This window comes from Nothobranchius furzeri, chromosome 10 (assembly GCF_043380555.1).
Source record: "Nothobranchius furzeri strain GRZ-AD chromosome 10, NfurGRZ-RIMD1, whole genome shotgun sequence".
Taxonomy (NCBI): Eukaryota; Metazoa; Chordata; class Actinopteri; order Cyprinodontiformes; family Nothobranchiidae; genus Nothobranchius; species Nothobranchius furzeri.
Window position 1 is genome coordinate 70,187,104 of NC_091750.1, and position 25,394 is coordinate 70,212,497.

Here is a 25,394-nt window from a genome sequence, read left to right on the forward strand (position 1 = left end):
GCTTCCAGGCCCAGGTTCTGCTACAGCTATCAGGCCCAGGTTCTGCTCCAGCTACACGGCCCAGGTTCTGCTCCAGCTACAAGACCCAGGTTCTGCTCCAGCTACAAGGCCCAGGTTCTGTTCCAGCTACAAGATCCAGGTCCTGCTTCTGCTACAAGACCCAGGTTCTGCTCCAGCTACAGGGCCCAGATTCTGCTCCAGCTACACGGCCCAGGATCTGCTCCAGCTATCAGGCTCAGGTTCTGCTCCCGCAGACCCAGGTTCTGCTCCAGCTACAAGACCCAGGTTCTGCTCCAGCTACCAGGCCTTGGTTCTGCTCTAGCTACACAGCCCAGGTTCTGCTCCAGCTACCAGGCCCGGGTTCTGCTCCAGCTACAAGACCCAGGTTCTGCTCCAGCTACCAGGCCCAGGTTCTGCTCCAGCTACAAGACACAGGTTCTGTTCCAGCTACAAGACCCAGGTTCTGCTCCAGCTACCAGGCCCAGGTTCTTCTCCAGCTACCAGGCCCAGGTTCTGCTCCAGCTACACGGCCCAGGTTCTGTTCCAGCTACAAGACCCAGGTTGTGCTCCAGCTACACGGCCCAGGTTCTGTTCCAGCTACAAGACCCAGGTTAAGCTCCAGCTACCAGGCCCAGGTTCTGCTCCACCTACAAGACCCAGGTTCTGTTCCAGATACCAGGCCCAGGTTCTTTTCCAGCTATCAAGTCTAGGTTCTGCTCCAGCTACAAGACCCAGGTTCTGCTCCAGTTACCAGGCCCAGGTTCTGTTCCAGCTACAAGACCCAGGTTCTGCTCCAGCTACCAGACCCAGGTTCTGCTCCAGCTACAAGACCCAGGTTCTGCTCCAGCTACCAGGCCCAGGTTCTGCTCCAGCTACCAGGCCCAGGTTCTGCTCCATCTATCAGGCCCAGGTTCTGCTCCAGCTACAAGACCCAGGTTCTGCTCCAGCTACAAGGCCTAGGTTCTGCTCCAGCTACCAGGCCCAGGTTCTGCTCCAGCTACAAGACCCAGGATCTGCTCCAGCTACAAGACCCAGATTTTGCTTCAGCTACCAGACCCAGGTTCTGCTTCAGCTACCAGACCCAGGTTCCGCTCCAGCTACCAGGCCCGGGTTCTGCTCCAGCTATCAGGTCCAGGTTCTGCTCCAGCTATCAGGCCCAGGTTCTGCTCCAGCTACCAGACCTAGGTTCTGCTCCAGCTACCAGACCCAGGTTCTGCTTCAGCTACCAGACCCAGGTTCTGCTCCAGCTACCAGGCCCAGGTTCTGCTCCAGCTGTCAGGCCCAGGTTCTGCTCCAGCTATCAGGCCCAGGTTCTGCTCCAGCTATCAGGCCCAGGTTCTGCTCCAGCTACAAGACCCAGGTTCTGCTCCAGCTACACGGCCTAGGTTCTGCTCCACCTACCAAGCCCAGGTTCTGTTCCAGCTACAAGACCCAGGTTCTGCTCCAGCTACAAGACCCAGGTTCTGCTCCAGCTACCAGGCCCAGGTTCTGCTCCAGCTACAAGACCCAGGTTCTGCTTAAGCTACAAGACCCAGATTCTGCTTCAGCTACCAGACCCAGGTTCTGCTTCAGCTACCAGACCCAGGTTCTGCTCCAGCTACCAGGCCCAGGTTCTGCTCCAGCTATCAGGCCCAGGTTCTTCTCCAGCTATCAGGCCCAGGTTCTGCTCCAGCTACCAGACCTAGCTTCTGCTCCAGCTACCAGACCTAGGTTCTGCTCCAGCTACCAGGCCCAGGTTCTGCTCCAGCTACAAGACCCAGGTTCTGCTCCAGCTACAAGACCCAGGTTCTGCTCCAGCTACAAGGCCCAGGTTCTGTTCCAGCTACAAGACCCAGGTTGTGCTCCAGCTACCAGGCCCAGGTTCTGCTCTAGCTACACAGCCCAGGTTCTGCTCCAGCTACCAGGCCCAGGTTCTGATCCAGCTACAAGACCCAGGTTCTGCTCCAGCTACCAGGCCCAGGTTCTGCTCCAGCTACAAGATCCAGGTTCTGTTCCAGTTACAAGACCCAGGTTCTGCTCCAGCTACCAGGCCCAGGTTCTGCTCCACCTACAAGACCCAGGTTCTGCTCCAGCTACCAGGCCCAGGTTCTTTTCCAGCTATCAAGTCTAGGCTCTGCTCCAGCTACAAGACCCAGGTTCTGCTCCAGTTACCAGGTCCAGGTTCTGTTCCAGCTACATGACCCAGGTTCTGCTTCACCTACAAGACCCAGGTTCTGCTCCAGCTACCATGCCCAGGTTCTTCTCCAGCTACCAGGCCCAGGTTTTGCTCCATCTATCAGGCCCAGGTTCTGCTCCAGCTACAAGACCCAGGTTCTGCTCCAGCTACAAGACCCAGGTTCTGCTCCAGCTACCAGGCCCAGGTTCTGTTCCAGCTACAAGACCCAGGTTTCGCTCCAGCTACAAGACCCAGGTTCTGCTCCAGCTACACGGCCTAGGTTCTGCTCCACCTACCAAGCCCAGGTTCTGTTCCAGCTACAAGACCCAGGTTCTGCTCCAGCTACAAGACCCAGGTTCTGCTCCAGCTACCAGGCCCAGGTTCTGCTCCAGCTACAAGACCCAGGTTCTGCTCCAGCTACAAGACCCAGATTCTGCTTCAGCTACCAGACCCAGGTTCTGCTTCAGCTACCAGACCCAGGTTCTGCTCCAGCTACCAGGCCCAGGTTCTGCTCCAGCTATCAGGCCCAGGTTTTGCTCCAGCTATCAGGCCCAGGTTCTGCTCCAGCTACCAGACCTAGGTTCTGCTCCAGCTACCAGACCTAGGTTCTGCTCCAGCTACCAGGCCCAGGTTCTGCTCCAGCTACAAGACCCAGGTTCTGCTCCAGCTACAAGACCCAGGTTCTGCTTCAGCTACACGGCCCAGATTCTGCTCCAGCTACCAGGCCCAGGTTCTGCTCCAGCTTCCAGGCCCAGGTTCTTCTCCAGCTACAAGACCCAGGTTCTGTTCCAGCTACACGGCCCAGGTTCTGCTCCAGCTACCAGGCCCAGGTTCTTCTCCAGCTATAAGACCCAGGTTCTGCTCCAGCTACAAAACCCAGGTTCTGTTCCAGCTACACGGCCCAGGTTCTTCTCCATCTACCAGGCCCAGGTTTTGCTCCATCTACAAGACCCAGGTTCTGCTCCAGCTACAAGACCCAGGTTCTGCTCCAGCTACCAGGCCCAGGTTCTGCTCCAGCTACAAGACCCAGGTTCTGTTCCAGTTACAAGACCCAGGTTCTGCTCCAGCTACCAGGCCCAGGTTCTGCTCCACCTACAAGACCCAGGTTCTGCTCCAGCTACCAGGCCCAGGTTCTTTTCCAGCTATCAAGTCTAGGTTCTGCTCCAGCTACAAGACCCAGGTTCTTCTCCAGTTACCAGGTCCAGGTTCTGTTCCAGCTACAAGACCCAGGTTCTGCTTCAGCTACAAGACCCAGGTTCTGCTCCAGCAACACGGCCCAGGTTCTGCTCCAGCTACCAGACCCAGGTTCTGTTCCAGCTACAAGACCCAGGTTCTGCTCCAGCTACCAGGCCCAGGTTCTGTTCCAGCTACCAGGCCCAGGTTTTGCTCCATCTATCAGGTCCAGGTTCTGCTCCAACTACAAGACCCAGGTTCTGCTCCAGCTACAAGACCCAGGTTCTGCTCCAGCTACCAGGCCCAGGTTCTGTTCCAGCTACAAGACCCAGGTTTTGCTCCAGCTACAAGACCCAGGTTCTGCTCCAGCTACACGGCCTAGGTTTTGCTCCACCTACCAAGCCCAGGTTCTGTTCCAGCTACAAGACCCAGGTTCTGCTCCAGCTACAAGACCCAGGTTCTGCTCCAGCTACCAGGCCCAGGTTCTGCTCCAGCTACAAGACCCAGGTTCTGCTCCAGCTACAAGACCCAGATTCTGCTTCAGCTACCAGACCAAGGTTCTGCTTCAGCTACCAGACCCAGGTACTGCTCCAGCTACCAGGCCCAGGTTATGATCCAGCTATCAGGCCCAGGTTCTGCTCCAGCTATCAGGCCCAGGTTCTGCTCCAGCTACCAGACCTAGGTTCTGCTCCAGCTACCAGACCTAGGTTCTGCTCCAGCTACCAGGCCCAGGTTCTGCTCCAGCTACAAGACCCAGGTTCTGCTCCAGCTACAAGACCCAGGTTCTGCTTCAGCTACACGGCCCAGATTCTGCTCCAGCTACAAGACCCAGGTTCTGTTCCAGCTACACGGCCCAGGTTCTGCTCCAGCTACCAGGCCCAGGTTCTGCTCCAGCTACCAGGCCCATGTTCTGCTCCAGCTACCAGACCCAGGTTCTGCTCCAGCTGCCAAGCCCAGGTTCTTTCCCAGCTAAAAGACCCAGGTTCTGCTCCAGCTACAAGACCCAGGTTCTGCTCCAGCTACCAGGCCCAGGTTCTGCTCCAGCTACCAGGCCCAGGTTCTGCTCCAGCTACCAGGTCCAGGTTCTTCTCCAGCTATCAGGCCCAGGTTCTGCTCCAGCTACAAGACCCAGGTTCTGCTCCAGCTACAAGGCCCAGGTTCTGTTCCAGCTACAAGACCCAGGTTCTGCTTCAGCTACAAGACCCAGGTTCTGCTCCAATTTCACGGCCCAGATTCTGCTCCAGCTATCAGGCCCAGGTTCTGCTCCAGCTACCAGACCCAGGTTCTTTTCCATCTACCAGTCCCAGGTTCTTCTCCATCTACCAGGCCCAGGTTCTGCTCCATCTACAAGACCCAGGTTCTGCTCCAGTTACAAGACCCAGGTTCTGCTTCAGCTACACGGCCCAGATTCTGCTCCAGCTACAAGACCCAGGTTCTGTTCCAGCTACACGGCCCAGGTTCTGCTCCAGCTACCAGGCCCAGGTTCTGCTCCAGCTACCAGGCCCATGTTCTGCTCCAGCTACCAGACCCAGGTTCTGCTCCAGCTGCCAAGCCCAGGTTCTTTCCCAGCTACAAGACCCAGGTTCTGCTCCAGCTACAAGACCCAGGTTCTGCTCCAGCTACCAGGCCCAGGTTCTGCTCCAGCTACCAGGCCCAGGTTCTGCTCCAGCTACCAGGTCCAGGTTCTTCTCCAGCTACACGGCCCAGATTCTGCTCCAGCTACAAGACCCAGTTTCTGCTCCAGCTACAAGGCCCAGGTTCTGGTCCAGCTACAAGACCCAGGTTCTGCTTCAGCTACCAGACCCAGGTTCTTTTCCATCTACCAGTCCCAGGTTCTTCTCCATCTACCAGGCCCAGGTTCTGCTCCATCTACAAGACCCAGGTTCTGCTCCAGTTACAAGACCCAGGTTCTGCTCCATCTACCAGGCCCAGGTTCTGCTCCAGCTACCAGGCCCAGGTTCTGCTCCAGCTTCCAGGCCCAGGTTCTGCTCCAGCTATCAGGCCCAGGTTCTGCTCCAGCTACACGGCCCAAGTTCTGCTCCAGCTACAAGACCCAGGTTCTGCTCCAGCTACAAGGCCCAGGTTCTGCTCCAGCTACCAGGCCCAGGTTCTGCTCCACCTACAAGACCCAGGTTCTGCTCCAGCTACCAGGCCCAGGTTCTTTTCCAGCTATGAAGTCTAGGTTCAGCTCCAGCTACAAGACCCAGGTTCTGCTCCAGTTACCAGGTCCAGGTTCTGTTCCAGCTACAAGACCCAGGTTCTGCTTCAGCTACAAGACCCAGGTTCTGCTCCAGCAACACGGCCCAGGTTCTGCTCCAGCTACCAGACCCAGGTTCTGTTCCAGCTACAAGACCCAGGTTCTGCTCCAGCTACCAGGCCCAGGTTCTGTTCCAGCTACCAGGCCCAGGTTTTGCTCCATCTATCAGGCCCAGGTTCTGCTCCAGCTACAAGACACAGGTTCTGCTCCAGCTACAAGACCCAGGTTCTGCTCCAGCTACCAGACCCAGGTTCTGTTCCAGCTACAAGACCCAGGTTCTGCTCCAGCTACAAGACCCAGGTTCTGCTCCAGCTACCAGGCCCAGGTTCTGCTCCAGCTACAAGACCCAGGTTCTGCTCCAGCTACAAGACCCAGATTCTGCTTCAGCTACCAGACCCAGGTTCTGCTTCAGCTACCAGACCCAGGTTCTGCTCCAGCTACCAGGCCCAGGTTATGCTCCAGCTATCAGGCCCAGGTTCTGCTCCAGCTATCAGGCCCAGGTTCTGCTCCAGCTACCAGACCTAGGTTCTTCTCCAGCTACCAGACCTAGGTTCTGCTCCAGCTACCAGACATAGGTTCTGCTCCAGCTACCAGGCCCAGGTTCTGCTCCAGCTACAAGACCCAGGTTCTGCTTCAGCTACACGGCCCAGATTCTGCTCCAGCTACAAGACCCAGGTTCTGTTCCAGCTACACGGCCCAGGTTCTGCTCCAGCTACCAGGCCCAGGTTCTAATCCAGCTACCAGGCCCATGTTCTGCTCCAGCTACCAGACCCAGGTTCTGCTCCAGCTGCCAAGCCCAGGTCCTTTCCCAGCTACAAGACCCAGGTTCTGCTCCAGCTACAAGACCCAGGTTCTGCTCCAGCTACCAGGCCCAGGTTCTGCTCCAGCTACCAGGCCCAGGTTCTGCTCCAGCTACCAGGTCCAGGTTCTGCTCCAGCTATCAGGCCCAGGTTTCTCCAGCTACACGGCCCAGGTTGTGCTCCAGCTACAAGGCCCAGGTTCTGTTCCAGCTACAAGACCCAGGTTCTGCTTCAGCTACAAGACCCAGGTTCTGCTCCAATTTCACGGCCCAGATTCTGCTCCAGCTATCAGGCCCAGGTTCTGCTCCAGCTACAAGACCCAGGTTCTGTTCAAGCTACAAGACCCAGGTTCTTTTCCATCTACCAGTCCCAGGTTCTTCTCCATCTACCAGGCCCAGGTTCTGCTCCATCTACAAGACCCAGGTTCTGCTCCAGTTAGAAGACCCAGGTTCTGCTCCATCTACCAGGCCCAGGTTCTGCTCCAGCTATAAGACCCAGGTTCTGCTCCAGCTACCAGGCCCAGGTTCTGCTCCAGCTACAAGACCCAGGTTCTGTTCCTGATACAAGACCCAGGTTCTGCTCCAGCTACCAGGCCCAGGTTCTGCTCCACCTACAAGACCCAGGTTGTGCTCCAGCTACCAGGCCCAGGTTCTTTTCCAGCTATCAAGTCTAGGTTCTGCTCCAGCTACAAGACCCAGATTCTGCTCCAGTTACCAGGTCCAGGTTCTGTTCCAGCTACAAGACCCAGGTTCTGCTTCAGCTACAAGACCCAGGTTCTGCTCCAGCAACACGGCCCAGGTTCGGCTCCAGCTACCAGACCCAGGTTCTGTTCCAGCTACAAGACCCAGGTTCTGCTCCAGCTACCAGGCCCACGTTCTGTTCCAGCTACCAGGCCCAGGTTTTGCTCCATCTATCAGGCCCAGGTTCTGCTCCAGCTACAAGACCCAGGTTCTGCTCCAGCTACAAGACCCAGGTTCTGCTCCAGCTACCAGGCCCAGGTTCTGTTCCAGCTACAAGACCCAGGTTTTGCTCCAGCTACAAGACCCAGGTTCTGCTCCAGCTACAAGACCCAGGTTCTGCTCCAGCTACAAGACCCAGGTTCTGCTCCAGCTACCAGGCCCAGGTTCTGCTCCAGCTACCAGGCCCAGGTTCTGCTCTAGCTTCCAGGCCCAGGTTCTGCTCCAGCTATCAGGCCCAGGTTCTGCTCCAGCTACACGGCCCATGTTCTGCTCCAGCTACAAGACCCAAGTTCTGCTCCAGCTACAAGGCCCAGCTTCTGTTCCAGCTACAAGATACAGGTTCTGCTTCAGCTACAAGACCCAGGTTCTGCTCCAGCTACACGGCCCAGATTCTGCTCCAGCTACACGGCCCAGGATCTGCTCCAGCTATCAGGCTCAGGTTCTGCTCCCGCAGACCCAGGTTCTGCTCCAGCTACAAGGCCCAGGTTCTGTTCCAGCTACAAGACCCAGGTTCTGCTCCAGCTACCAGGCCCAGGTTCTGCTGTAGCTACACAGCCCAGGTTCTGCTCCAGCTACCAGGCCCGGGTTCTGCTTCAGCTACCAGACCCAGGTTCTGCTTCAGCTACGAGACCCAGGTTCTGCTCCAGCTACCAGGCCCAGGTTCTGCTCCAGCTATCAGGCCCAGGTTCTGCTCCAGCTATCAGGCCCAGGTTCTGCTCCATCTACCAGACCTAGGTTCTGCTCCAGCTACCAGACCTAGGTTCTGCTCCAGCTACCAGGCCCAGGTTCTGCTCCAGCTACAAGACCCAGGTTCTGCTCCAGCTACAAGACCCAGGTTCTGCTCCAGCTACAAGACCCAGGTTCTGCTCCAGCTACAAGACCCAGGTTCTGCTTCAGCTACCAGACCCAGGTTCTGCTCCAGCTACAAGACCTAGGTTCTGTTCCATGTACAAGACCTAGGTTCTGCTCCAGCTACCAGACCCTGGTTCTGCTTCAGCTACCAGGCCCCGGTTCTGTTCCAGCTTCAAGACCCAGGTTCTGCTTCAGCTACAAAACCCAGGTTCTGCTCCAGCTACCAGACCCTGGTTCTGCTCCAGCTACAAGGCCCCGGTTCTGTTCCAGCTACAAGACCCAGGTTCTGCTTCAGCTACAAAACCCAGGTTCTGCTCCAGCTACAAGACCCAGGTTCTGGTCCAGCTACAAGACCCAGGTTCTTCTCCAGCTACCAGGCCCAGGTTCTGCTCCAGCTACAAGACCCAGGTTCTGCTCCAGCTACCAGGCCCAGGTTCTGTTCCAGCTACACGGCCCAGGTTCTGCTCTAGCTACCAGGCCCAGGTTCTGCTCCAGCTACAAGACCCAGGTTCTGCTCCAGCTACCAGGCCCAGGTTCTGTTCCAGCTACCAGACCCAGGTTCTGCTCCAGCTTCCAGGCCCAGGTTCTTCTCCAGCTACAAGACCCAGGTTCTGCTCCAGCTACCAGGCCCAGGTTCTGCTCCAGCTACCAGGCCCAGGTTCTGCTCCAGCTACCAGACCCAGGTTCTGCTCCAGCTACCAGGACCCTGTTCTTTTCCAGCTACTAGACCCAGGTTCTGCTCCAGCTACAAGACCCAGGTTCTGCTACAGCTACCAGGCCCAGGTTCTGCTCCAGCTATCAGGCCCAGGTTCTGCTCCAGCTACACGGCCCAGGTTCTGCCTCAGCTACAAGACCCAGGTTCTGCTCCAGCTACAAGGCCCAGGTTCTGTTCCAGCTACAAGACCCAGGTTCTGCTTCAGCTACAAGACCCAGGTTCTGCTCTAGCTACAGAGCCCAGGTTCTGCTCCAGCTACCAGGCCCAGGTTCTGCTCCAGCTACCAGGCCCAGGTTCTGCTCTAGCTACACAGCCCAGGTTCTGCTCCATCTACCAGGCCCAGGTTCTGATCCAGCTACAAGACCCAGGTTCTGCTCCAGCTACCAGGCCCAGGTTCTGCTCCAGCTACAAGATCCAGGTTCTGTTCCAGTTACAAGACCCAGGTTCTGCTCCAGCTACCAGGCCCAGGTTCTGCTCCACCTACAAGACCCAGGTTCTGCTCCAGATACCAGGCCCAGGTTCTTTTCCAGCTATCAAGTCTAGGTTCTGCTCCAGCTACAAGACCCAGGTTCTGCTCCAGTTACCAGGTCCAGGTTCTGTTCCAGCTACAAGACCCAGGTTCTGCTTCAGCTACAAGACCCAGGTTCTGCTCCAGCAACACGGCCCAGGTTCTGCTCCAGCTACCAGACCCAGGTTCTGTTCCAGCTACAAGACCCAGGTTCTGCTCCAGCTACCAGGCCCAGGTTCTGCTCCAGCTACCAGGCCCAGGTTTTGCTCCATCTATCAGGCCCAGGTTCTGCTCCAGCTACAAGACCCAGGTTCTGCTCCAGCTACAAGACCCAGGTTCTGCTCCAGCTACCAGGCCCAGGTTCTGTTCCAGCTACAAGACCCAGGTTTTGCTCCAGCTACAAGGCCCAGGTTCTGCTCCAGCTACAGGGCCTAGGTTCTGCTCCACCTACCAAGCCCAGGTTCTGTTCCAGCTACAAGACCCAGGTTCTGCTCCAGCTACAAGACCCAGGTTCTGCTCCAGCTACCAGGCCCAGGTTCTGCTCCAGCTACAAGACCCAGGTTCTGCTCCAGCTACAAGACCCATATTCTGCTTCAGCTACCAGACCCAGGTTCTGCTTCGTCTACCAGACCCAGGTTCTGCTCCAGCTACCAGGCCCAGGTTCTGCTCCAGCTATCAGGCCCAGGTTCTGCTCCAGCTATCAGGCCCAGGTTCTGCTCCAGCTACCAGACCTAGGTTCTGCTCCAGCTACCAGACCTAGATTCTGCTCCAGCTACCAGGCCCAGGTTCTGCTCCAGCTACAAGACCCAGGTTCTGCTCCAGCTACAAGACCCAGGTTCTGCTTCAGCTACACGGCCCAGATTCTGCTCCAGCTACCAGGCCCAGGTTCTGCTCCAGCTTCCAGGCCCAGGTTCTTCTCCAGCTACAAGACCCAGGTTCTGTTCCAGCTACACGGCCCAGGTTCTGCTCCAGCTACCAGGCCCAGGTTCTTCTCCAGCTACAAGACCCAGGTTCTGCTCCAGCTACAAGACCCAGGTTATTTTCCATCTACCAGTCCCAGGTTCTTCTCCATCTACCAGGCCCAGGTTCTGCTCCATCTACAAGACCCAGGATCTGCTCCAGTTACAAGACCCAGGTTCTGCTCCATCTACCAGGCCCAGGTTCTGCTCCAGCTACCAGGCCCAGGTTCTGCTCCAGCTTCCAGGCCCAGGTTCTGCTCCAGCTATCAGGCCCAGGTTCTGCTCCAGCTACACGGCCCAGGTTCTGCTCCAGCTACAAGACCCAGGTTCTGCTCCAGCTACAAGGCCCAGGTTCTGTTCCAGCTACAAGATCCAGGTTCTGCTTCAGCTTCAAGACCCAGGTTCTGCTCCAGCTACACGGCCCAGATTCTGCTCCAGCTACACGGCCCAGGATCTGCTCCAGCTATCAGGCTCAGGTTCTGCTCCCGCAGACCCAGGTTCTGCTCCAGCTACCAGGCCTTGGTTCTGCTCTAGCTACACAGCCCAGGTTCTGCTCCAGCTACCAGGCCTGGGTTCTGCTCCAGCTACAAGACCCAGGTTCTGCTCCAGCTACCAGGCCCAGGTTCTGCTCCAGCTACAAGACACAGGTTCTGTTCCAGCTACAAGACCCAGGTTCTGCTCCAGCTACCAGGCCCAGGTTCTTCTCCAGCTACCAGGCCCAGGTTCTGCTCCAGCTACACGGCCCAGGTTCTGTTCCAGCTACAAGACCCAGGTTGTGCTCCAGCTACACGGCCCAGGTTCTGTTCCAGCTACAAGACCCAGGTTAAGCTCCAGCTACCAGGCCCAGGTTCTGCTCCACCTACAAGACCCAGGTTCTGTTCCAGATACCAGGCCCAGGTTCTTTTCCAGCTATCAAGTCTAGGTTCTGTTCCAGCTACAAGACCCAGGTTCTGCTCCAGTTACCAGGCCCAGGTTCTGTTCCAGCTACAAGACCAAGGTTCTGCTCCAGCTACCAGACCCAGGTTCTGCTCCAGCTACAAGACCCAGGTTCTGCTCCAGCTACCAGGCCCAGGTTCTGCTCCAGCTACCAGGCCCAGGTTCTGCTCCATCTATCAGGCCCAGGTTCTGCTCCAGCTACAAGACCCAGGTTCTGCTCCAGCTACAAGGCCTAGGTTCTGCTCCACCTACCAAGCCCAGGTTCTGTTCCAGCTACAAGACCCAGGTTCTGCTCCAGCTACAAGACCCAGGTTCTGCTCCAGCTACCAGGCCCAGGTTCTGCTCCAGCTACAAGACCCAGGATCTGCTCCAGCTACAAGACCCAGATTTTGCTTCAGCTACCAGACCCAGGTTCTGCTTCAGCTACCAGACCCAGGTTCCGCTCCAGCTACCAGGCCCAGGTTCTGCTCCAGCTATCAGGCCCAGGTTCTGCTCCAGCTATCAGGCCCAGGTTCTGCTCCAGCTACCAGACCTAGGTTCTGCTCCAGCTACCAGACCCAGGTTCTGCTTCAGCTACCAGACCCAGGTTCTGCTCCAGCTACCAGGCCCAGGTTCTGCTCCAGCTATCAGGCCCAGGTTCTGCTCCAGCTATCAGGCCCAGGTTCTGCTCCAGCTACAAGACCCAGGTTCTGCTCGAGCTACAAGACCAAGGTTCTGCTCCAGCTACCAGGCCCAGGTTCTGTTCCAGCTACAAGACCCAGGTTTTGCTCCAGCTACAAGACCCAGGTTCTGCTCCAGCTACACGGCCTAGGTTCTGCTCCACCTACCAAGCCCAGGTTCTGTTCCAGCTACAAGACCCAGGTTCTGCTCCAGCTACAAGACCCAGGTTCTGCTCCAGCTACCAGGCCCAGGTTCTGCTCCAGCTACAAGACCCAGGTTCTGCTTATGCTACAAGACCAAGATTCTGCTTCAGCTACCAGACCCAGGTTCTGCTTCAGCTACCAGACCCAGGTTCTGCTCCAGCTACCAGGCCCAGGTTCTGCTCCAGCTATCAGGCCCAGGTTCTTCTCCAGCTATCAGGCCCAGGTTCTGCTCCAGCTACCAGACCTAGCTTCTGCTCCAGCTACCAGACCTAGGTTCTGCTCCAGCTACCAGGCCCAGGTTCTGCTCCAGTTACAAGACCCAGGTTCTGCTCCAGCTACAAGACCCAGGTTCTGCTCCAGCTACAAGGCCCAGGTTCTGTTCCAGCTACAAGACCCAGGTTCTGCTCCAGCTACCAGGCCCAGGTTCTGCTCTAGCTACACAGCCCAGGTTCTGCTCCAGCTACCAGGCCCAGGTTCTGATCCAGCTACAAGACCCAGGTTCTGCTCCAGCTACCAGGCCCAGGTTCTGCTCCAGCTACAAGATCCAGGTTCTGTTCCAGTTAGAAGACCCAGGTTCTGCTCCAGCTACCAGGCCCAGGTTCTGCTCCACCTACAAGACCCAGGTTCTGCTCAAGCTACCAGGCCCAGGTTCTTTTCCAGCTATCAAGTCTAGGCTCTGCTCCAGCTACAAGACCCAGGTTCTGCTCCAGTTACCAGGTCCAGGTTCTGTTCCAGCTACATGACCCAGGTTCTGCTTCACCTACAAGACCCAGGTTCTGCTCCAGCTACCAGGCCCAGGTTCTGCTCCAGCTACCAGGCCCAGGTTTTGCTCCATCTATCAGGCCCAGGTTCTGCTCCAGCTACAAGACCCAGGTTCTGCTCCAGCTACAAGACCCAGGTTCTGCTCCAGCTACCAGGCCCAGGTTCTGTTCCAGCTAAAAGACCCAGGTTTTGCTCCAGCTACAAGACCCAGGTTCTGCTCCAGCTACACGGCCTAGGTTCTGCTCCACCTACCAAGCCCAGGTTCTGTTCCAGCTACAAGACCCAGGTTCTGCTCCAGCTACAAGACCCAGGTTCTGCTCCAGCTACCAGGCCCAGGTTCTGCTCCAGCTACAAGACCCAGGTTCTGCTCCAGCTACAAGACCCAGATTCTGCTTCAGCTACCAGACCCAGGTTCTGCTCCAGCTACCAGGCCCAGGTTCTGCTCCAGCTATCAGGCCCAGGTTCTGCTCCAGCTATCAGGCCCAGGTTCTGCTCCAGCTACCAGACCTAGGTTCTGCTCCAGCTACCAGACCTAGGTTCTGCTCCAGCTACCAGGCCCAGGTTCTGCTCCAGCTACAAGACCCAGGTTCTGCTCCAGCTACAAGACCCAGGTTCTGCTTCAGCTACACGGCCCAGATTCTGCTCCAGCTACCAGGCCCAGGTTCTGCTCCAGCTTCCAGGCCCAGGTTATTCTCCAGTTACAAGACCCAGGTTCTGTTCCAGCTACACGGCCCAGGTTCTGCTCCAGCTACCAGGCCCAGGTTCTTCTCCAGCTACAAGACCCAGGTTCTGCTCCAGCTACAAGACCCAGGTTCTGTTCCAGCTACACGGCCCAGGTTCTGCTCCAGCTACCAGGCCCAGGTTCTGCTCCAGCTTCCAGGCCCAGGTTCTTCTCCAGCTACAAGAACCAGGTTCTGCTCCAGCTACCAGGCCCAGGTTCTGCTCCAGCTACCAGGCCCAGGTTCTGCTCCAGCTTGCAGACCCAGGTTCTGCTCCAGCTGCCAAGCCCAGGTTCTTTCCCAGCTACAAGACCCAGGTTCTGCTCCAGCTACCAGGCCCAGGTTCTGCTCCAGCTACCAGGCCCAGGTTCTGCTCCAGCTACCAGGTCCAGGTTCTGCTCCAGCTATCAGGCCCAGGTTTCTCCAGCTACACGGCCCAGGTTCTGCTCCAATTACAAGACCCAGGTTCTGCTCCAGCTACAAGGCCCAGGTTCTGTTCCAGCTACAAGACCCAGGTTCTGCTTCAGCTACAAGACCCAGGTTCTGCTCCAATTTCACGGCCCAGATTCTGCTCCAGCTATCAGGCCCAGGTTCTGCTCCAGCTACAAGACCCAGGTTCTGTTCCAGCTACAAGACCCAGGTTATTTTCCATCTACCAGTCCCAGGTTCTTCTCCATCTACCAGGCCCAGGTTCTGCTCCATCTACAAGACCCAGGTTCTGCTCCAGTTACAAGACCCAGGTTCTGCTCCATCTACCAGGCCCAGGTTCTGCTCCAGCTACCAGGCCCAGGTTCTGCTCCAGCTTCCAGGCCCAGGTTCTGCTCCAGCTATCAGGCCCAGGTTCTGCTCCAGCTACACGGCCCAGGTTCTGCTCCAGCTACAAGACCCAGGTTCTGCTCCAGCTACAAGGCCCAGGTTCTGTTCCAGCTACAAGATCCAGGTTCTGCTTCAGCTACAAGACCCAGGTTCTGCTCCAGCTACACGGCCCAGATTCTGCTCCAGCTACACGGCCCAGGATCTGCTCCAGCTATCAGGCTCAGGTTCTGCTCCCGCAGACCCAGGTTCTGCTCCAGCTACAAGACCCAGGTTCTGCTCCAGCTACCAGGCCTTGGTTCTGCTCTAGCTACACAGGCCAGGTTCTGCTCCAGCTACCAGGCCCGGGTTCTGCTCCAGCTACAAGACCCAGGTTCTGCTCCAGCTACCAGGCCCAGGTTCTGCTCCAGCTACAAGACACAGGTTCTGTTCCAGCTACAAGACCCAGGTTCTGCTCCAGCTACCAGGCCCAGGTTCTTCTCCAGCTACCAGGCCCAGGTTCTGCTCCAGCTACACGGCCCAGGTTCTGTTCCAGCTACAAGACCCAGGTTGAGCTCCAGCTACACGGCCCAGGTTCTGTTCCAGCTACAAGACCCAGGTTAAGCTCCAGCTACCAGGCCCAGGTTCTGCTCCACCTACAAGACCCAGGTTCTGTTCCAGATACCAGGCCCAGGTTCTTTTCCAGCTATCAAGTCTAGGTTCTGCTCCAGCTACAAGACCCAGGTTCTGCTCCAGTTACCAGGCCCAGGTTCTGTTCCAGCTACAAGACCCAGGTTCTGCTTCAGCTACAAGACCCAGGTTCTGCTCCAGCTACCAGACCCAGGTTCTGCTCCAGCTACAAGACCCAGGTTCTGCTCCAGCTACCAGGCCCAGGTTCTGCTCCAGCTACCAGGCCCAGGTTCTGCTCCATCTATCAGGCCCAGGTTCTGCTCCAGCTACAAGACCCAGGTTCTGCTCCAGCTACAAGGCCTAGGTTCTGCTCCACCTACCAAGCCCAGGTTCTGTTCCAGCTACAAGACCCAGGTTCTGCTCCAGCTACAAGACCCAGGTTCTGCTCCAGCTACCAGGCCCAGGTTCTGCTCCAGCTACAAGACCCAGGATCTGCTCCAGCTACAAAACCCAGATTTTGCTTCAGCTACCAGACCCAGGTTCTGCTTCAGCTACCAGACCCAGGTTCCGCTCCAGCTACCAGGCCCAGGTTCTGCTCCAGCTATCAGGCCCAGGTTCTGCTCCAGCTATCAGGCCCAGGTTCTGCTCCAGCTACCAGACCTAGGTTCTGCTCCAGCTACCAGACCCAGGTTCTGCTTCAGCTACCAGACCCAGGTTCTGCTCCAGCTACCAGATCCAGGTTCTGCTTCAGCTACCAGACCCAGGTTCCGCTCCAGCTACCAGGCCCAGGTTCTGCTCCAGCTATCAGGCCCAGGTTCTGCTCCAGCTATCAGGCCCAGGTTCTGCTCCAGCTACCAGACCTAGGTTCTGCTCCAGCTACCAGACCCAGGTTCTGCTTCAGCTACCAGACCCAGGTTCTGCTCCAGCTACCAGGCGCAGGTTCTGCTCCAGCTATCAGGCCCAGGTTCTGCTCCAGCTATCAGGCCCAGGTTCTGCTCCAGCTACAAGACCCAGGTTCTGCTCGAGCTACAAGACCCAGGTTCTGCTCCACCTAACAGGCCCAGGTTCTGTTCCAGCTACAAGACCCAGGTTTTGCTCCAGCTACAAGACCCAGGTTCTGCTCCAGCTACACGGCCTAGGTTCTGCTCCACCTACCAAGCCCAGGTTCTGTTCCAGCTACAAGACCCAGGTTCTGCTCCAGCTACAAGACCCAGGTTCTGCTCCAGATACCAGGCCCAGGTTCTGCTCCAGCTACAAGACCCAGGTTCTGCTTAAGCTACAAGACCCAGATTCTGCTTCAGCTACCAGACCCAGGTTCTGCTTCAGCTACCAGACCCAGGTTCTGCTGCAGCTACCAGGCCCAGGTTCTGCTCCAGCTATCAGGCCCAGGTTCTGCTCCAGCTATCAGGCCCAGGTTCTGCTCCAGCTAGCAGACCTAGCTTCTGCTCCAGCTACCAGACCTAGGTTCTGCTCCAGCTACAAGACCCAGGTTCTGCTTCAGCTACACGGCCCAGATTCTGCTCCAGCTACAAGACCCCGGTTCTGTTCCAGCTACACCGCCCAGGTTCTGCTCCAACTACCAGGCCCAGGTTCTGCTCCAGCTTCCAGGCCCAGGTTCTTCTCCAGCTATCAGGCCCAGGTTCTGCTCCAGCTACAAGACCCAGGTTCTGCTCGAGCTACAAGACCCAGGTTCTGCTCCACCTAACAGGCCCAGGTTCTGTTCCAGCTACAAGACCCAGGTTTTGCTCCAGCTACAAGACCCAGGTTCTGCTCCAGCTAACCGGCCTAGGTTCTGCTCCACCTACCAAGCCCAGGTTCTGTTCCAGCTACAAGACCCAGGTTCTGCTCCAGCTACAAGACCCAGGTTCTGCTCCAGATACCAGGCCCAGGTTCTGCTCCAGCTACAAGACCCAGGTTCTGCTCCAGCTACCAGGCCCAGGTACTGCTCCAGCTACCAGGCCCAGGTTCTGCTCCAGCTACCAGACCAAGGTTCTGCTCCAGCTGCCAAGCCCAGGTTCTTTCCCAGCTACAAGACCCAGTTTCTGCTCCAGCTACAAGACCCAGGTTCTGCTCCAGCTACCAGGCCCAGGTTCTGCTCCAGCTACCAGGCCCAGGTTCTGCTCCAGCTACCAGGTCCAGGTTCTGCTCCAGCTATCAGGCCCAGGTTTCTAAAGCTACACGGCCCAGGTTCTGCACCATTCTACAAGACCCAGGTTCCTTTTCCAGCTACAAGGCCCAGGTTCGGTTCCAGCTACAAGACCCAGGTTCTGCTTCAGCTACAAGACCCAGGTTCTGCTCCAATTTCACGGCCCAGGTTCTGCTCCAACTACCAGGCCCAGGTTCTGCTCCATCTATCAGGCCCAGGTTCTGCTCCAGCTACAAGACCCAGGTTCTGCTCCAGCTACAAGGCCTAGGTTCTGCTCCACCTACCAAGCCCAGGTTCTGTTCCAGCTACAAGACCCAGGTTCTGCTCCAGCTACAAGACCCAGGTTCTGCTCCAGCTACCAGGCCCAGGTTCTGCTCCAGCTACAAGACCCAGGATCTGCTCCAGCTACAAAACCCAGATTTTGCTTCAGCTACCAGACCCAGGTTCTGCTTCAGCTACCAGACCCAGGTTCCGCTCCAGCTACCAGGCCCAGGTTCTGCTCCAGCTATCAGGCCCAGGTTCTGCTCCAGCTATCAGGCCCAGGTTCTGCTCCAGCTACCAGACCTAGGTTCTGCTCCAGCTACCAGACCCAGGTTCTGCTTCAGCTACCAGACCCAGGTTCTGCTCCAGCTACCAGATCCAGGTTCTGCTTCAGCTACCAGACCCAGGTTCCGCTCCAGCTACCAGGCCCAGGTTCTGCTCCAGCTATCAGGCCCAGGTTCTGCTCCAGCTATCAGGCCCAGGTTCTGCTCCAGCTACCAGACCTAGGTTCTGCTCCAGCTACCAGACCCAGGTTCTGCTTCAGCTACCAGACCCAGGTTCTGCTCCAGCTACCAGGCGCAGGTTCTGCTCCAGCTATCAGGCCCAGGTTCTGCTCCAGCTATCAGGCCCAGGTTCTGCTCCAGCTACAAGACCCAGGTTCTGCTCGAGCTACAAGACCCAGGTTCTGCTCCACCTAACAGGCCCAGGTTCTGTTCCAGCTACAAGACCCAGGTTTTGCTCCAGCTACAAGACCCATGTTCTGCTCCAGCTACACGGCCTAGGTTCTGCTCCACCTACCAAGCCCAGGTTCTGTTCCAGCTACAAGACCCAGGTTCTGCTCCAGCTACAAGACCCAGGTTCTGCTCCAGATACCAGGCCCAGGTTCTGCTCCAGCTACAAGACCCAGGTTCTGCTTAAGCTACAAGACCCAGATTCTGCTTCAGCTACCAGACCCAGGTTCTGCTTCAGCTACCAGACCCAGGTTCTGCTCCAGCTACCAGGCCCAGGTTCTGCTCCAACTATCAGGCCCAGGTTCTGCTCCAGCTATCAGGCCCAGGTTCTGCTCCAGCTAGTAGACCTAGCTTCTGCTCCAGCTACCAGACCTAGGTTCTGCTCCAGCTACAAGACCCAGGTTCTGCTTCAGCTACACGGCCCAGATTCTGCTCCAGCTACAAGACCCAGGTTCTGTTCCAGCTACACGGCCCAGGTTCTGCTCCAACTACCAGGCCCAGGTTCTGCTCCAGCTTCCAGGCCCAGGTTCTTCTCCAGCTACAAGACCCAGGTTCTGCTCCAGCTACCAGGCCCAGGTTCTGCTCCAGCTACCAGGCCCAGGTTCTGCTCCAGCTACCAGACCAAGGTTCTGCTCCAGCTGCCATGCCCAGGTTCTTTCCCAGCTACAAGACCCAGTTTCTGCTCCAGCTACAAGACCCAGGTTCTGCTCCAGCTACCGGGCCCAGGTTCTGCTCCAGCTACCAGGCCCAGGTTCTGCTCCAGCTACCAGGTCCAGATTCTGCTCCAGCTACACGGCCCAGGATCTGCTCCAGCTATCAGGCTCAGGTTCTTCTCCCGCAGACCCAGGTTCTGCTCCAGCTACAAGACCCAGGTTCTGCTCCAGCTACCAGGCCTTGGTTCTGCTCTAGCTACACAGCCCAGGTTCTGCTCCAGCTACCAGGCCCGGGTTCTGCTCCAGCTACAAGACCCAGGTTCTGCTCCAGCTACCAGGCCCAGGTTCTGCTCCAGCTACAAGACACAGGTTCTGTTCCAGCTACAAGACCCAGGTTCTGCTCCAGCTACCAGGCCCAGGTTCTTCTCCAGCTACCAGGCCCAGGTTCTGCTCCAGCTACACGGCCCAGGTTCTGTTCCAGCTACAAGACCCAGGTTGAGCTCCAGCTACACGGCCCAGGTTCTGTTCCAGCTACAAGACCCAGGTTAAGCTCCAGCTACCAGGCCCAGGTTCTGCTCCACCTACAAGACCCAGGTTCTGTTCCAGATACCAGGCCCAGGTTCTTTTCCAGCTATCAAGTCTAGGTTCTGCTCCAGCTACAAGACCCAGGTTCTGCTCCAGTTACCAGGCCCAGGTTCTGTTCCAGCTACAAGACCCAGGTTCTGCTTCAGCTACAAGACCCAGGTTCTGCTCCAGCTACCAGACCCAGGTTCTGCTCCAGCTACAAGACCCAGGTTCTGCTCCAGCTACCAGGCCCAGGTTCTGCTCCAGCTACCAGGCCCAGGTTCTGCTCCATCTATCAGGCCCAGGTTCTGCTCCAGCTACAAGACCCAGGTTCTGCTCCAGCTACAAGGCCTAGGTTCTGCTCCACCTACCAAGCCCAGGTTCTGTTCCAGCTACAAGACCCAGGTTCTGCTCCAGCTACAAGACCCAGGTTCTGCTCCAGCTACCAGGCCCAGGTTCTGCTCCAGCTACAAGACCCAGGATCTGCTCCAGCTACAAAACCCAGATTTTGCTTCAGCTACCAGACCCAGGTTCTGCTTCAGCTACCAGACCCAGGTTCCGCTCCAGCTACCAGGCCCAGGTTCTGCTCCAGCTATCAGGCCCAGGTTCTGCTCCAGCTATCAGGCCCAGGTTCTGCTCCAGCTACCAGACCTAGGTTCTGCTCCAGCTACCAGACCCAGGTTCTGCTTCAGCTACCAGACCCAGGTTCTGCTCCAGCTACCAGATCCAGGTTCTGCTTCAGCTACCAGACCCAGGTTCCGCTCCAGCTACCAGGCCCAGGTTCTGCTCCAGCTATCAGGCCCAGGTTCTGCTCCAGCTATCAGGCCCAGGTTCTGCTCCAGCTACCAGACCTAGGTTCTGCTCCAGCTACCAGACCCAGGTTCTGCTTCAGCTACCAGACCCAGGTTCTGCTCCAGCTACCAGGCGCAGGTTCTGCTCCAGCTATCAGGCCCAGGTTCTGCTCCAGCTATCAGGCCCAGGTTCTGCTCCAGCTACAAGACCCAGGTTCTGCTCGAGCTACAAGACCCAGGTTCTGCTCCACCTAACAGGCCCAGGTTCTGTTCCAGCTACAAGGCCCAGGTTTTGCTCCAGCTACAAGACCCAGGTTCTGCTCCAGCTACACGGCCTAGGTTCTGCTCCACCTACCAAGCCCAGGTTCTGTTCCAGCTACAAGACCCAGGTTCTGCTCCAGCTACAAGACCCAGGTTCTGCTCCAGATACCAGGCCCAGGTTCTGCTCCAGCTACAAGACCCAGGTTCTGCTTAAGCTACAAGACCCAGATTCTGCTTCAGCTACCAGACCCAGGTTCTGCTTCAGCTACCAGACCCAGGTTCTGCTCCAGCTACCAGGCCCAGGTTCTGCTCCAGCTATCAGGCCCAGGTTCTGCTCCAGCTATCAGGCCCAGGTTCTGCTCCAGCTAGCAGACCTAGCTTCTGCTCCAGCTACCAGACCTAGGTTCTGCTCCAGCTACAAGACCCAGGTTCTGCTTCAGCTACACGGCCCAGATTCTGCTCCAGCTACAAGACCCCGGTTCTGTTCCAGCTACACCGCCCAGGTTCTGCTCCAACTACCAGGCCCAGGTTCTGCTCCAGCTTCCAGGCCCAGGTTCTTCTCCAGCTACAAGACCCAGGTTCTGCTCCAGCTACCAGGCCCAGGTACTGCTCCAGCTACCAGGCCCAGGTTCTGCTCCAGCTACCAGACCAAGTTTCTGCTCCAGCTGCCAAGCCCAGGTTCTTTCCCAGCTACAAGACCCAGTTTCTGCTCCAGCTACAAGACCCAGGTTCTGCTCCAGCTACCAGGCCCAGGTTCTGCTCCAGCTACCAGGTCCAGGTTCTGCTCCAGCTATCAGGCCCAGGTTTCTAAAGCTACACGGCCCAGGTTCTGCTCCATTCTACAAGACCCAGGTTCTGCTCCAGCTACAAGGCCCAGGTTCGGTTCCAGCTACAAGATCCAGGTTCTGCTTCAGCTACAAGACCCAGGTTCTGCTCCAATTTCACGGCCCAGGTTCTGCTCCAGCTACCAGGCCCAGGTTCTGCTCCATCTATCAGGCCCAGGTTCTGCTCCAGCTACAAGACCCAGGTTCTGCTCCAGCTACAAGGCCTAGGTTCTGCTCCACCTACCAAGCCCAGGTTCTGTTCCAGCTACAAGACCCAGGTTCTGCTCCAGCTACAAGACCCAGGTTCTGCTCCAGCTACCAGGCCCAGGTTCTGCTCCAGCTACAAGACCCAGGATCTGCTCCAGCTACAAAACCCAGATTTTGCTTCAGCTACCAGACCCAGGTTCCGCTCCAGCTACCAGGCCCAGGTTCTGCTCCAGCTATCAGGCCCAGGTTCTGCTCCAGCTATCAGGCCCAGGTTCTGCTCCAGCTACCAGACCTAGGTTCTGCTCCAGCTACCAGACCCAGGTTCTGCTTCAGCTACCAGACCCAGGTTCTGCTCCAGCTACCAGATCCAGGTTCTGCTTCAGCTACCAGACCCAGGTTCCGCTCCAGCTACCAGGCCCAGGTTCTGCTCCAGCTATCAGGCCCAGGTTCTGCTCCAGCTATCAGGCCCAGGTTCTGCTCCAGCTACCAGACCCAGGTTCTGCTTCAGCTACCAGACCCAGGTTCTGCTCCAGCTACCAGGCGCAGGTTCTGCTCCAGCTATCAGGCCCAGGTTCTGCTCCAGCTGTCAGGCCCAGGTTCTGCTCCAGCTACAAGACCCAGGTTCTGCTCGAGCTACAAGACCCAGGTTCTGCTCCACCTAACAGGCCCAGGTTCTGTTCCAGCTACAAGACCCAGGTTTTGCTCCAGCTACAAGACCCAGGTTCTGCTCCAGCTACACGGCCTAGGTTCTGCTCCACCTACCAAGCCCAGGTTCTGTTCCAGCTACAAGACCCAGGTTCTGCTCCAGCTACAAGACCCAGGTTCTGCTCCAGATACCAGGCCCAGGTTCTGCTCCAGCTACAAGACCCAGGTTCTGCTCCAGCTACCAGGCCCAGGTACTGCTCCAGCTACCAGGCCCAGGTTCTGCTCCAGCTACCAGACCAAGGTTCTGCTCCAGCTGCCAAGCCCAGGTTCTGTCCCAGCTACAAGACCCAGGTTCTGCTCCACCTAACAGGCCCAGGTTCTGTTCCAGCTACAAGACCCAGGTTTTGCTCCAGCTACAAGACCCAGGTTCTGCTCCAGCTACACGGCCTAGGTTCTGCTCCACCTACCAAGCCCAGGTTCTGTTCCAGCTACAAGACCCAGGTTCTGCTCCAGCTACCAGACCCAGGTTCTGCTTCAGCTACCAGACCCAGGTTCTGCTCCAGCTACCAGATCCAGGTTCTGCTTCAGCTACCAGACCCAGGTTCCGCTCCAGCTACCAGGCCCAGGTTCTGCTCCAGCTATCAGGCCCAGGTTCTGCTCCAGCTATCAGGCCCAGGTTCTGCTCCAGCTACCAGACCCAGGTTCTGCTTCAGCTACCAGACCCAGGTTCTGCTCCAGCTACCAGGCGCAGGTTCTGCTCCAGCTATCAGGCCCAGGTTCTGCTCCAGCTGTCAGGCCCAGGTTCTGCTCCAGCTACAAGACCCAGGTTCTGCTCGAGCTACAAGACCCAGGTTCTGCTCCACCTAACAGGCCCAGGTTCTGTTCCAGCTACAAGACCCAGGTTTTGCTCCAGCTACAAGACCCAGGTTCTGCTCCAGCTACACGGCCTAGGTTCTGCTCCACCTACCAAGCCCAGGTTCTGTTCCAGCTACAAGACCCAGGTTCTGCTCCAGCTACAAGACCCAGGTTCTGCTCCAGATACCAGGCCCAGGTTCTGCTCCAGCTACAAGACCCAGGTTCTGCTCCAGCTACCAGGCCCAGGTACTGCTCCAGCTACCAGGCCCAGGTTCTGCTCCAGCTACCAGACCAAGGTTCTGCTCCAGCTGCCAAGCCCAGGTTCTTTCCCAGCTACAAGACCCAGTTTCTGCTCCAGCTACAAGACCCAGGTTCTGCTCCAGCTACCAGGCCCAGGTTCTGCTCCAGCTACCAGGCCCAGGTTCTGCTCCAGCTACCAGGTCCAGGTTCTGCTCCAGCTATCAGGCCCAGGTTTCTAAAGCTACACGGCCCAGGTTCTGCTCCATTCTACAAGACCCAGGTTCTGCTCCAGCTACAAGGCCCAGGTTCGGTTCCAGCTACAAGACCCAGGTTCTGCTTCAGCTACAAGACCCAGGTTCTGCTCCAATTTCACGGCCCAGGTTCTGCTCCAGCTACCAGGCCCAGGTTCTGCTCCATCTATCAGGCCCAGGTTCTGCTCCAGCTACAAGACCCAGGTTCTGCTCCAGCTACAAGGCCTAGGTTCTGTTCCACCTACCAAGCCCAGGTTCTGTTCCAGCTACAAGACCCAGGTTCTGCTCCAGCTACAAGACCCAGGTTCTGCTCCAGCTACCAGGCCCAGGTTCTGCTCCAGCTACAAGACCCAGGATCTGCTCCAGCTACAAAACCCAGATTTTGCTTCAGCTACCAGACCCAGGTTCTGCTTCAGCTACCAGACCCAGGTTCCGCTCCAGCTACCAGGCCCAGGTTCTGCTCCAGCTATCAGGCCCAGGTTCTGCTCCAGCTATCAGGCCCAGGTTCTGCTCCAGCTACCAGACCTAGGTTCTGCTCCAGCTACCAGACCCAGGTTCTGCTTCAGCTACCAGACCCAGGTTCTGCTCCAGCTACCAGATCCAGGTTCTGCTTCAGCTACCAGACCCAGGTTCCGCTCCAGCTACCAGGCCCAGGTTCTGCTCCAGCTATCAGGCCCAGGTTCTGCTCCAGCTATCAGGCCCAGGTTCTGCTCCAGCTACCAGACCTAGGTTCTGCTCCAGCTACCAGACCCAGGTTCTGCTTCAGCTACCAGACCCAGGTTCTGCTCCAGCTACCAGGCGCAGGTTCTGCTCCAGCTATCAGGCCCAGGTTCTGCTCCAGCTATCAGGCCCAGGTTCTGCTCCAGCTACAAGACCCAGGTTCTGCTCGAGCTACAAGACCCAGGTTCTGCTCCACCTAACAGGCCCAGGTTCTGTTCCAGCTACAAGACCCAGGTTTTGCTCCAGCTATAAGACCCAGGTTCTGCTCCAGCTACACGGCCTAGGTTCTGCTCCACCTACCAAGCCCAGGTTCTGTTCCAGCTACAAGACCCAGGTTCTGCTCCAGCTACAAGACCCAGGTTCTGCTCCAGATACCAGGCCCAGGTTCTGCTCCAGCTACAAGACCCAGGTTCTGCTTAAGCTACAAGACCCAGATTCTGCTTCAGCTACCAGACCCAGGTTCTGCTTCAGCTACCAGACCCAGGTTCTGCTCCAGCTACCAGGCCCAGGTTCTGCTCCAGCTATCAGGCCCAGGTTCTGCTCCAGCTAGTAGACCTAGCTTCTGCTCCAGCTACCAGACCTAGGTTCTGCTCCAGCTACAAGACCCAGGTTCTGCTTCAGCTACACGGCCCAGATTCTGCTCCAGCTACAAGACCCAGGTTCTGTTCCAGCTACACGGCCCAGGTTCTGCTCCAACTACCAGGCCCAGGTTCTGCTCCAGCTTCCAGGCCCAGGTTCTTCTCCAGCTACAAGACCCAGGTTCTGCTCCAGCTACCAGGCCCAGGTTCTGCTCCAGCTACCAGGCCCAGGTTCTGCTCCAGCTACCAGACCAAGGTTCTGCTCCAGCTGCCATGCCCAGGTTCTTTCCCAGCTACAAGACCCAGTTTCTGCTCCAGCTACAAGACCCAGGTTCTGCTCCAGCTACCAGGCCCAGGTTCTGCTCCAGCTACCAGGCCCAGGTTCTGCTCCAGCTACCAGGTCCAGGTTCTGCTCCGGCTATCAGGCCCAGGTTTCTAAAGCTACACGGCCCAGGTTCTGCTCCATTCTACAAGACCCAGGTTCTGCTCCAGCTACAAGGCCCAGGTTCGGTTCCAGCTACAAGACCCAGGTTCTGCTTCAGCTACAAGACCCAGGTTCTGCTCCAATTTCACGGCCCAGATTCTGC